Source organism: Lutra lutra, chromosome 18 (genome assembly GCF_902655055.1).
Source record: "Lutra lutra chromosome 18, mLutLut1.2, whole genome shotgun sequence".
NCBI lineage: Eukaryota > Metazoa > Chordata > Mammalia > Carnivora > Mustelidae > Lutra > Lutra lutra.
Window position 1 is genome coordinate 19340802 of NC_062295.1, and position 9569 is coordinate 19350370.

Consider the following 9569-nt stretch of genomic DNA (forward strand, 5'->3'; position numbering starts at 1 on the left):
CAACACCCCGCCGTGCTCTACCAACTGAGCCAGCCAGGCACCACTCACTAATAAACATTGATCCGTGATTGAAAAGTACTGCTCCAACAAGTCTCCCTGAGGTTCCTCTTTTCTACCTCCAGTCCGCCCAGAAACAGCCACAGCTGTCCTTGCAAAAGAGTAAATCACATCATTCTCCTGCTCAAAACCCTTCACCTGCCACATAGAATAAAATCCAAACTCCATTCCATGGCCTCAAGACCTTACGTGATCTTGCCCCTGCCTTTCCCTCACCATCTACATGGCCAGGTGGCCATCTGCTGGGTCCAAAAGGTGAGTCCCCAGTCTGTCTCAAGACCTTTGCATAACTTTTCCCAGGTCATTTCAAAGCGGGCTGCTTTTCATTAGATATTCCCCTCCCACACCCTCCAGGAGGGAAGTTCCCTGGCCGCCCACCTGAAAGAGCCCCTCCCAACCAGCTCATAGTCACGACCACCTCTCCCTGTTTTCTTTCCTTCACGGTTCTCACCGTCTGGAACTGTCTAGTCTGTTTGCGTTTGTGCTGCCTGCCTCCCGCACTGGAATGTAAGCTCCACGGGGCCTGGCAGTTACCTCAACCGTAGAGATAATCATACTTACTTCATCAAGTTGTTATAAGAATTATTATCTCTTTTTAAAATCCATGCTGTTCTCCCAATACCTAGAACAGTGCCTGGCATGAAGTGGATGCTCAATACAGTACAAAGAATAAATGAGGGGCACCTGGGTGGCTCAGTGGGTTAAAGCCTCTGCCTTCGGCTCAGGTCATGGTCTCAGGGTCTTGGGATCGAGCCCCGCATCGGGTTCTCTCTGCTCAGCAGGGAGCCTGCTTCCCCCTCTCTCTCTGCCTGCCTCTCTATTTGTGATCTCTCTCTCTCTGTCAAATAAATAAATAAAATCTAAAAAAAAAAAAAAAAAGAACAAATAAATGAAATAAATGAACGCGTGAAATCAGGCGGTTACAGACCCTTCATCAGCCCCATCCAGACACTGGTGGACTCGTGGCTTGAGTCTCATGGACATTTGCAGACAGACAGGGGCTGTGATCCAGGCAGAAGCAGACCTCCCAGCCACAAACCAAGCTTCTCCAACTGAAGTGACCACCTGTGACCAACCTGGGGGTCCTGTGGCCATCATGGTACTCTGTGGCAGTGGCTGTGCCCTTCAGCACATGAAATTTCCCCCAGGAAGGAGCTACCAACAAAGGGAAAGGAGACAAGGACACCAGGTGGAGGGAAGGAGGGGTTCACAGCAAAGGAAATACCAGAGTGCCACACCTGGTGCATCCCAGTGCACCTGGGAATCTAACCTGTCAGACAATCAGAAATGCAGAGGCATCTCCAAAGTCTCTCTAGCTACTAGACGGAGAAGACAAAGTACAATGCAGTTAAGAGGAAAGGGCCCCAAGGACAAACAGTCTCAAGGCCTGGATTCTAAATGCCTCTGTGTGTCTCAGCTTCCACCTGTGTTAATGCGTTGGTCGGGAGAAAAAGTACTCATTAACCCTTAACTAGCATCAGACCCTTCTCCAAGGACTTCACAATTGTTCTCATCTTCTCAATTGTCCTCTAAGTCAAGACTCATCCTTCCCAGTTAAGAAACAAAGAAACTCAGATTTAGAGAGTAGGTAATTTTGCCCAAGGTCACTGTGCTGGAGAATAGCAGAGCCAGAGAGGAAGCCAGGTCTGGCTGATGTCAACCATCCGTATTCTTAACCACTATGCTGCACACCTCTTCAATAAGAGGCAGTATGGGATAGTGGGTAAGAGCCTGGATTCTCAGAATGAAACGCCACCGGTTCAAATCCCACCTCAACTACTTCCAATCCGCGGCCCGCTGAGAATTGTTTCGACTTGAGAAGTCTCACTATTTTCATCCCTAAAATGGGGATATTAAAAGTACCAACCTCCCAAGGGCTGCGGTGAGGATTAACTAAGGTAATAAATGTAACAGGCGGAGAGCTTTGTTATTACTTGGCAACATGTTTTTTTTCCAATGTCGGAGAGCACAACGCGGCCACAAATCAAACCCTGCGAGCGGGGACTCCTGGCGTCTCACCCTATTTAGCCGTCACCACAACCCTACGAGGCAGCTAATTTTATTATCCCCATTTCACAGATGAAGAAACGCTGGCGACTGTTAAGACCTCCTCGTCGCCCTCCGATTCTAAAGCTGACATAACTGAACGACCTTGTTTATGCACGGGTTGACTTGACGTGCTTACTGACAGACACCTCCTCCAACCCCACGGTCAGGGCCGTACCCGCGGCACCGTGCTGGCTCTCAATGAACGCTGAATGGTGGCCTGAATAGGTGAATGAAGAATGTCGGGCCTGGCCTGGCGGAGGCTGCTCTGGCTCAGAGCAAGGAGGGGGCCGGGGCACGCTTGGGTACCCCCCCGCCCTGTCCGGCGGGGCGGGCAGCCAGCCCCGGGCCACACTGTCCAATGGGTTTCGCCTCCCTCGCAGGTGGTCAGGCCCCCTCTCACGCCCACCACGCAGCCATCGCCACTAGCCGCCGCGCTGGCGGGACACCGGCTGCCTTCGGACAGGTGCTCTCGCAGGAGGCCCGCCTGGGCCGGGCGGAGCACGGCTGCGGGACCCTGAGTCACCGCCGGCAGCCTCGGCCGCGACATCCCCGACTCCCGGGCCGGGCCGAGGTCGGAGCCCGCGGCCGGCCCGGGTCTATGGGAGCGGACTACCCATCCCTCCCGCCCGAGTCCCGGGAGGCCCCCAGCCCCTGAGCTCCGCGCGGCGCAGGCCTCCCGGCCTACTCGGCAGCCCAGCCCAGGCCCACCTCGGGAGTGCGGCCCCACTCCAGACCGGCGTGCGCTGCATTCTCGGCACTCACCTCTCCGCGGGGGCCGCGTGCGGGCGGCGGCAACGGCCCAGGTACCCGCGGTCTGCAGAGGCGGCGGTGGCCCGGGTCTTCTCTTAGGCAGCGGCCATGTTGCTGGTGGAGAAACTCCAGCGGACACGTGGGGGGAGCGGGGCCGGGCCTCACGCTTCCTTTTACCCACAATGCCCCGCCCCGACGCGCGCCGACCCGTCTCCTCGCCGCTCCATTCATGCCGGACGCTGGCCGGGTCTGGCAGCAGGGGGCGCTGATGATCCGGCAGAAGAACAAAACGGACACCCCGCCAAGGCGGAGAAGCCAAAAGTGAGACACCCTGGCAGCGGTGGGATTCGAACCCACGCCCCCGAAGAGACTGGAGCCTTAATCCAGCGCCTTAGACCGCTCGGCCACGCTACCCAGCTGGTGAAATGCTCTTCCAGGAAGCTACTTAATACTTTACTGAGCAAATTTCACTGACGTTTCTAGTGTTTTACCTGATTTTGATGGACTTATTTTGAATGTGTCATATATTTTAAAAGAAAACATTTGCTCCAATAATTACACCCAGATTCGTTTCAAATAGGTTTTAGAGCGAAAAGCAGCTTAAGAATCTGTGTTCTGGGTCGGCTGTTTAACCCGGAGACCTCAGAAGGAGCCACGTATCTCCGTAGAAATGACGGATTCCAGCAGTAATTCTCCCTAAGGGCTACGAAAACAAAATCGGGGGAGCTGGTGTAAGCAGTTTACTCTGAAACGCTATGAGTTTTAATTTTTAGTTACTCAAATAGTAAGTGAATTATTATTGCAAAATATTCACACTTTGCAGATAAGTTACAATGCTCTTTTATCTTTGACCCTAAGTCCCATCCACAGAGGTAACCAGCTTAGTATCTATCTTTCTGGATTTTCTGCTGTGAATTTATGTGGATTTTTTTGGATATATTCATATGCATACATAGATACCCATAGAGAATTGATGTTTTGTTTTTATTGTGTATGGGTTTTTACATAAATATTATCATACTATTACTCTTAATCTGAACTGTTTTTTCACCCAAATATACTTTTAAAATATCTATCCATGTTAATGGAAATAGATATTTAAAAATATAGAAAAAGTACAAAGAAAAAATAATTACCCACATTCTCACCACCTAATATTGTAGCATTTCACTTCCAATTCTTTTCCTATGTAAAATACTTTTCATTAAAAGTTATTCAGTAAACAATATGAATATGCTGTCCTTTTAAAAATCCATTTAAAAATCTACTAGAGCATTAAACATTTTTTTAAAATAAAAATATACTAGACCTTTACAAATTAAAAATAAATCCTCCTTCCCAAACATCCTCCCTTGGCTATGACTATTATTATGACTTGATGTGTATGCAATCCATTTTTTATCCCTTCATATCTATATTTATTTATACCTATAGATACAGATATTTGTGTATTTATACATATATTCTCATGAACAATATATAGAATGGTCTTCTGTATGTTTTCCATTTTCGTAAATATTATTGTGCCAAGATCATTCTGAAACATGTTCCTCTACTCCAACATTATGAGGTCTATTACCAATGCATAGAGATTTTATTCCTTGATGCAAATATGGACATTTTAGTTGTTTATATTATATTGCTATATTCAAGTTTCTGGTTAATATCTAACTAGCACACACCCTAACATTTGGGCATTCCATATCTCTCCTTATCTTCAATTCCTCCTCAACTGAGTTTTTCCCCCATCTACTTTTAACATAAATATTGATATGCAAAGATTTCATTGCATCAGGAGAGTTTGTTGCTTTTAAAGGAATTTTTTAAGAAATATAGTAGCAGCCATCTATTGAGGACACAGACTAGCCATTGTGGGGGATTCAAAGCTAAGATCGAAAGAGCCATTCATCTAGTCGCAGTGTTTTAGTACTAGGAGGGACTTTGTGAGTTGTGTGCCGAGTTTTCCAAAAGGAAATATCCTCCTGGTAAAGGATAATTGCTGGAATATCTGCCTAATCTCACTTTTTTTTTTTTTTTAATATGGAACGCTTCACGAATTTGCGTATCATCCTTGCGCAGGGGCCATGCTAATCTTCTCTGTATCGTTCCAATTTTAGTATATGTGCTGCCGAAGCGAGCACTAATCTCACTTTTCTAAGAATTGCCTGCACTACCCAGAGAGCGGATCCCTGGCAGTCCCGTCGATGCTGTGCCCCCATCCCTGCCACACCATGGGCAGGGGTGTCTGTGGTAGATACAGCACTCGGGTCAGACCAATCAGAGCCTCTTTTGAGAGTCTGACCTGAGACACGGTGGTTTCCTGATTTGTTAATTTTACTGTCTTCAGTGTTAGAGTGTAAAGTGTTAGGCTCTAAGACTGACAGGAACAAGGAAGAAAGGGAGATTTGGGATGGCCATATTTTGTGAAATAGATTGAAGAAGTAGAGAAGGCCAGTGCGTGGGGGAGAAAAGAGTGATACAAGCAGAAGAACAGAGTCATAGAGAAATCCTGAAGGTTTTCCGGCTCCCATCTCAAGACCCTTCCTAGGACCCAGTGGGATTCACATTTGTGGAGATATCCTTTTATCATTACAATAAATGCCCCTCATCTGCTCAAGCTAGTGCTAACTTGTAGCCATCCATCATAAGAAATAAACTCCACTTGCATGGTAGGGGCTCAGATGAAGCTAGAGGTATTTCTGACAGAAGATTCTGGAGCAATTCAGGTCTGTCCCTACTAATATATACTGAACGGGGTACTTAACAGGAATCCTGCACAGACGCAGGCTGATTCTGAAAGGCAGAGCTCCGGGCCTCCCTTTGGGAGTTTCTTGCAGGGTCAAAGCCCCCTTACACAGCTGTCTGTGACAATCAGATGCAAACCTAAAAAGCAGGAGAAGCAGAATGTTGTATCAGAACTCCTGGACCCACAGCATCCCAGCAGCTTTAAACAGGGGAGACGGAGGGAAGGGCTGAAATCCTCACCATTCCTTGGTGTCCCTACTTCTCTGCCCCTGGTTAATGGGGCAGGTGGAGGGAGGAAGCACCACAGAGCAAACACTGTTCATTTGTCCCCAATCTGGGGACTTTCAGGTGAAGGCTGGCACCTTCTATATCATAAGCCCTCAGCTTATGGGGACTCAGTCCTGGATCCCCTCCCTTCTTCACTCCCTTGCTTCCATCAAAGGAAATTTATCTGAAACCTGGACCGAGACCAAACCTTTCTGCACGAATCTCTTTGGAAAGAAATGAACATTCCTGATAAAATGCTTAAGCTTCTTCTTAGGAAATATAATGGCACTGAGATTTGTACTTCGGAGCTAATTTTCTACTCACCCTGTTGACGGTCATCTGTCAATCTTTTTAATCATTCTTGTCCTATAGAGTGTCTACCAGGATAGAGGTAAAAAAAAAAAAAAAAGTGGTCACCTTGTGCTGGGTTTGGCTGGGTGGGTGGGGCTGTATTGCCTGGAAAGGCCCAAGGGAGCTTTCTGGGGTGCTGAATGTTCAGAAGTTCATCAAGTTGTACACTAAAGATTGTATGATTTACTCGATAGAGGTGGAAAAGTATTAAAAAGCGATTTTTAAAAAAATTTTTCCTAATGTGAATCTTTGAATTAGCCTCCCAGGGGATCCACACTGGCAGCCAGATTGCAACACAATTTTGACATAGGCTTGCAACAAAACCATCCAAAAAGTTTAACACTCTCTTCTAAACTTAAGAGCCCTCTTCCACTTCCTCCCTAAAGGGAATACTCTGTCTGGGTGAGAACCTGTTGTTTTGCCCTTTCCCTGTCTTCTGGTTCCAATACTGATTTTCCTTTGGGAAACACTCTCTGGGCGGTGTAAAAGGAACTGTCAATCAAAAGCGCTAAGGGGGCGGGCACAAGACCCAATTAGGCCAATCAGAGGCTTTAGCCTGGGAATCGGACTCTGAATCTGGCCCTCAATAACCCTCAGTAAGGCGGTAAACCGAACTTCCAGACCATCTGTCACCTTCTGCTTCCTGGATCTACACACTTGCCCTCGTACCTCTCTTTCTGAGGCCTGATTCTTCCCCTTTTACCTGCCATTCTCTAAGTTGCTTCCTTCCCCACAAGTCGCTTCTTTGCTAAAAGTTACCTACAGCCAAGGCAACCATATGATCACGGTGGGCTTCCCAAAAAGGAACTTTCCCAAAAAGGACACACGCTTCGCTTGCGTGCATACACCCTCATCTCGGTGCTCAGAGCACTTTTCTTTCTTTTCTGGAACAAATGCTTAATTGGAAGAAAAACTAGGGCACCGGCGTGAACGAGGGCTCTCCCTGGCAAACTGGGACATGCGGTCACCCTACACCTTGACCACTCAAAGATCCATCTAAGTTGACAGCCCCGAGTGGGATGTCCTATGTTGAGTCACACATCCAGCTGTGAGGCCCGTTTCTGGTGGGGGCCTCCCTCAATTCCTCTGCATCTTAGCTTTGTAAACAAGCACCTGGTGTCCCAGGAAGGTGCTGGAGGCCCATGAGAGTAACATGGGAGCCTCAGTTGTCACCATCTATGTTGGAACATTGACGACATCTGATCTTAGAACCTTCCAACTTTCCTTCTTGACTAATGCGAATGTTCTTCGCAAATGGTTTTGCCATAGGACCACATTAAGCCTCCTCTTTCTCATCTGTGAAAAGGTCACGATAATACTGAGGTTTGTTGCAAGGTTACAGATAACTGTATGCGCCCAGCCCAGTGACTGGCATACTGTATCTCGTCGCTCAGAATTGTGTTTCACATTTTAATATCTCTACAATTGACCTGTATCCTGTGATCAATGGCAGGTGGTTTATTTTCAGTAGTTTTTTTGTTTTGTTTTGTTTTATTTACTTGATTCCTAAAATAATGGTACGTCTTAAAATTGATGCTTAGATTCGATAAAACATAGTATATGCTTGATACATTAGTTATTATCATTAATTTTTAACTTACCAGACTTAATTTAATATTAACTATTGTTAATATCATTAAATATTGTTAACTATTATAGTATTGTTAACTATACATTGTGGCTATTTTATTTTATTTTTTTTTAAAGATTTTATTTATTTATTTGACAGAGAAAAATCACAAGTAGGCAGAGAGGCAGGCAGAGAGAGAGGAGGAAGCAGGCTCCCCGCTGAGCAGAAAGCCCAATGTGGGGCTCGAACCCAGGACCTGGGATCATGACCTGAGCCGAAGGCAGCGGCTCAACCCACTGAGCCACCCAGGCGCCCCATATTGTGGCTATTTTAAATTCTTACTTTAAAAAGAAGAGAGATTATTTAGGGGCGTGTGGGTGGCTCAGTTGGTTGGGCGACTGCCTTCAGCTTGGGTCATGGTCCCGGAGTCCTGGATCGAGTCCCACATCAGGATCCCAGCTCCATGGGGAGTCTGCTTCTCCCTCTGAACTCCCCTCTCATGATCTCTCACTCTGTCTCTCTTTCAAATAAATAAATAAAATTTAAAAAAATTATTTATTTGAGACACAGCAGGGAGCCCTTGATCCATCCCAAGACCCTGGGATCATGAGCTGATCTGACTGAGCCACCCAGGCGCCCCTAAATTCTTACTTTGATAATTTTATCAAAGTTGTAATATGTATATCAATTCTGTAAGGCTTGTTACCAAATCAGCAGTATACCTGCCCAATCTGCCCCATGCAACCACTTTCAGCTCTCAGATGATTCTTTTTAATTTTTAAATTAATATATAATGTATTATTAGCCCCAGGGGTACAGGTCTGTGAATCGCCAGGTTTACACACTTCACAGTACTCACCATAGCACATACCCTCCCCAGTGTCCATAACCCAGACACCCTCTCCCTACCACCCTCCCCCGCAACCCTCAGCTTGTTTTGTGAGATTAAGAATCTCTTATGGTTTGTCTCAGATGATTCTTCTGATATTTATTACCAAATGTCTAAATAACATGCTTACATTGCTTTAGTTTTTTGGTTTTTTGATTGTTTTAGATATTCCTGACTGGCTTCCTACTAAGGAAAGTAAGAAGTGAACTGTAACCATCCCTACTTCCGCCATGGGAAACACTCCCTACCCCAGTCCTCCAAATATTCATACTGTTATTTCATTTCTGTGGAAATTAGTAAATAGCACTCACTAAGCTCGAGCTTAGTTATACACTCAACTATTATATTGCCTTTTGTGGAAAATGTTCATAGTTAACAATCGCCTGAGGAAAAAAAATGTTTAGTTTCTATAATTCGTACCTAACTCAACTTCAAACTGTCCTTCCTTGCCACGCAGACATGAAATATTTATTGCTTCAGTTTCTTGAAGACATTTCTTCTATAGCCCCTTATCAAGCCATAAACTTTTTTTCTTTCTTTTTTTTTTAAGATTTTATTTATTTATTTGACAGAGAGAGATCACAAGTAGGCAGAGAAGCCGGCAGGCTCCCTGCTGAGCAGAGAGTCCCGGATGCAGGGCTTGATCCCAGGATGATACCAGGACCCTGGGATCAGGACCTGAGCCAAAGGCAGAGGCTTTAACCCACTGAAACAGCCAGGCACCCCTCTTTTTCTTTTTTAAAGTAAACTCTACCCTACCCCCAACGTAGGACTTAAATTCAGGACTCTGAGATCAAGAGTTGCATGCCTTACCAACTCAGCCAGCTGGTGCCCCCACAGGACTATAAACTAAGTTTCCGGCAAGGCCACCATGTTGAGATCATTCTTCAC

General features: G+C 46.1%; 1 protein-coding gene and 2 non-coding genes across 5 annotated transcripts in view; all 3 read right to left on the reverse strand.

The window, feature by feature from the left end:
* Window positions 1–2991, reverse strand: part of POLR3E (RNA polymerase III subunit E) — a 39777-nt gene extending 36786 nt beyond the window's left edge. Inside the window, exon 1 of one of the 3 annotated variants that reach the window (XM_047712847.1) lies at window positions 2869–2991. The gene's annotated coding sequence lies outside the window, so the exon portion shown is untranslated. The remainder of the gene's footprint in view (window positions 1–2868) is intronic. The other 2 variants (XM_047712844.1, XM_047712845.1) reach the window with 2 other exon arrangements.
* A 197-nt stretch (window positions 2992–3188) lies between these two features.
* Window positions 3189–3270, reverse strand: TRNAL-AAG (transfer RNA leucine (anticodon AAG)). The gene has a single exon. It is a non-coding gene; the product is annotated as a tRNA-Leu (tRNA).
* Window positions 3271–4890: 1620 nt separating this feature from the next.
* LOC125091208 (U6 spliceosomal RNA) lies at window positions 4891–4997 on the reverse strand. Its single transcript, XR_007124609.1, has one exon. It is a non-coding gene; the product is annotated as a U6 spliceosomal RNA (small nuclear RNA).
* Window positions 4998–9569: the final 4572 nt, after the last annotated feature.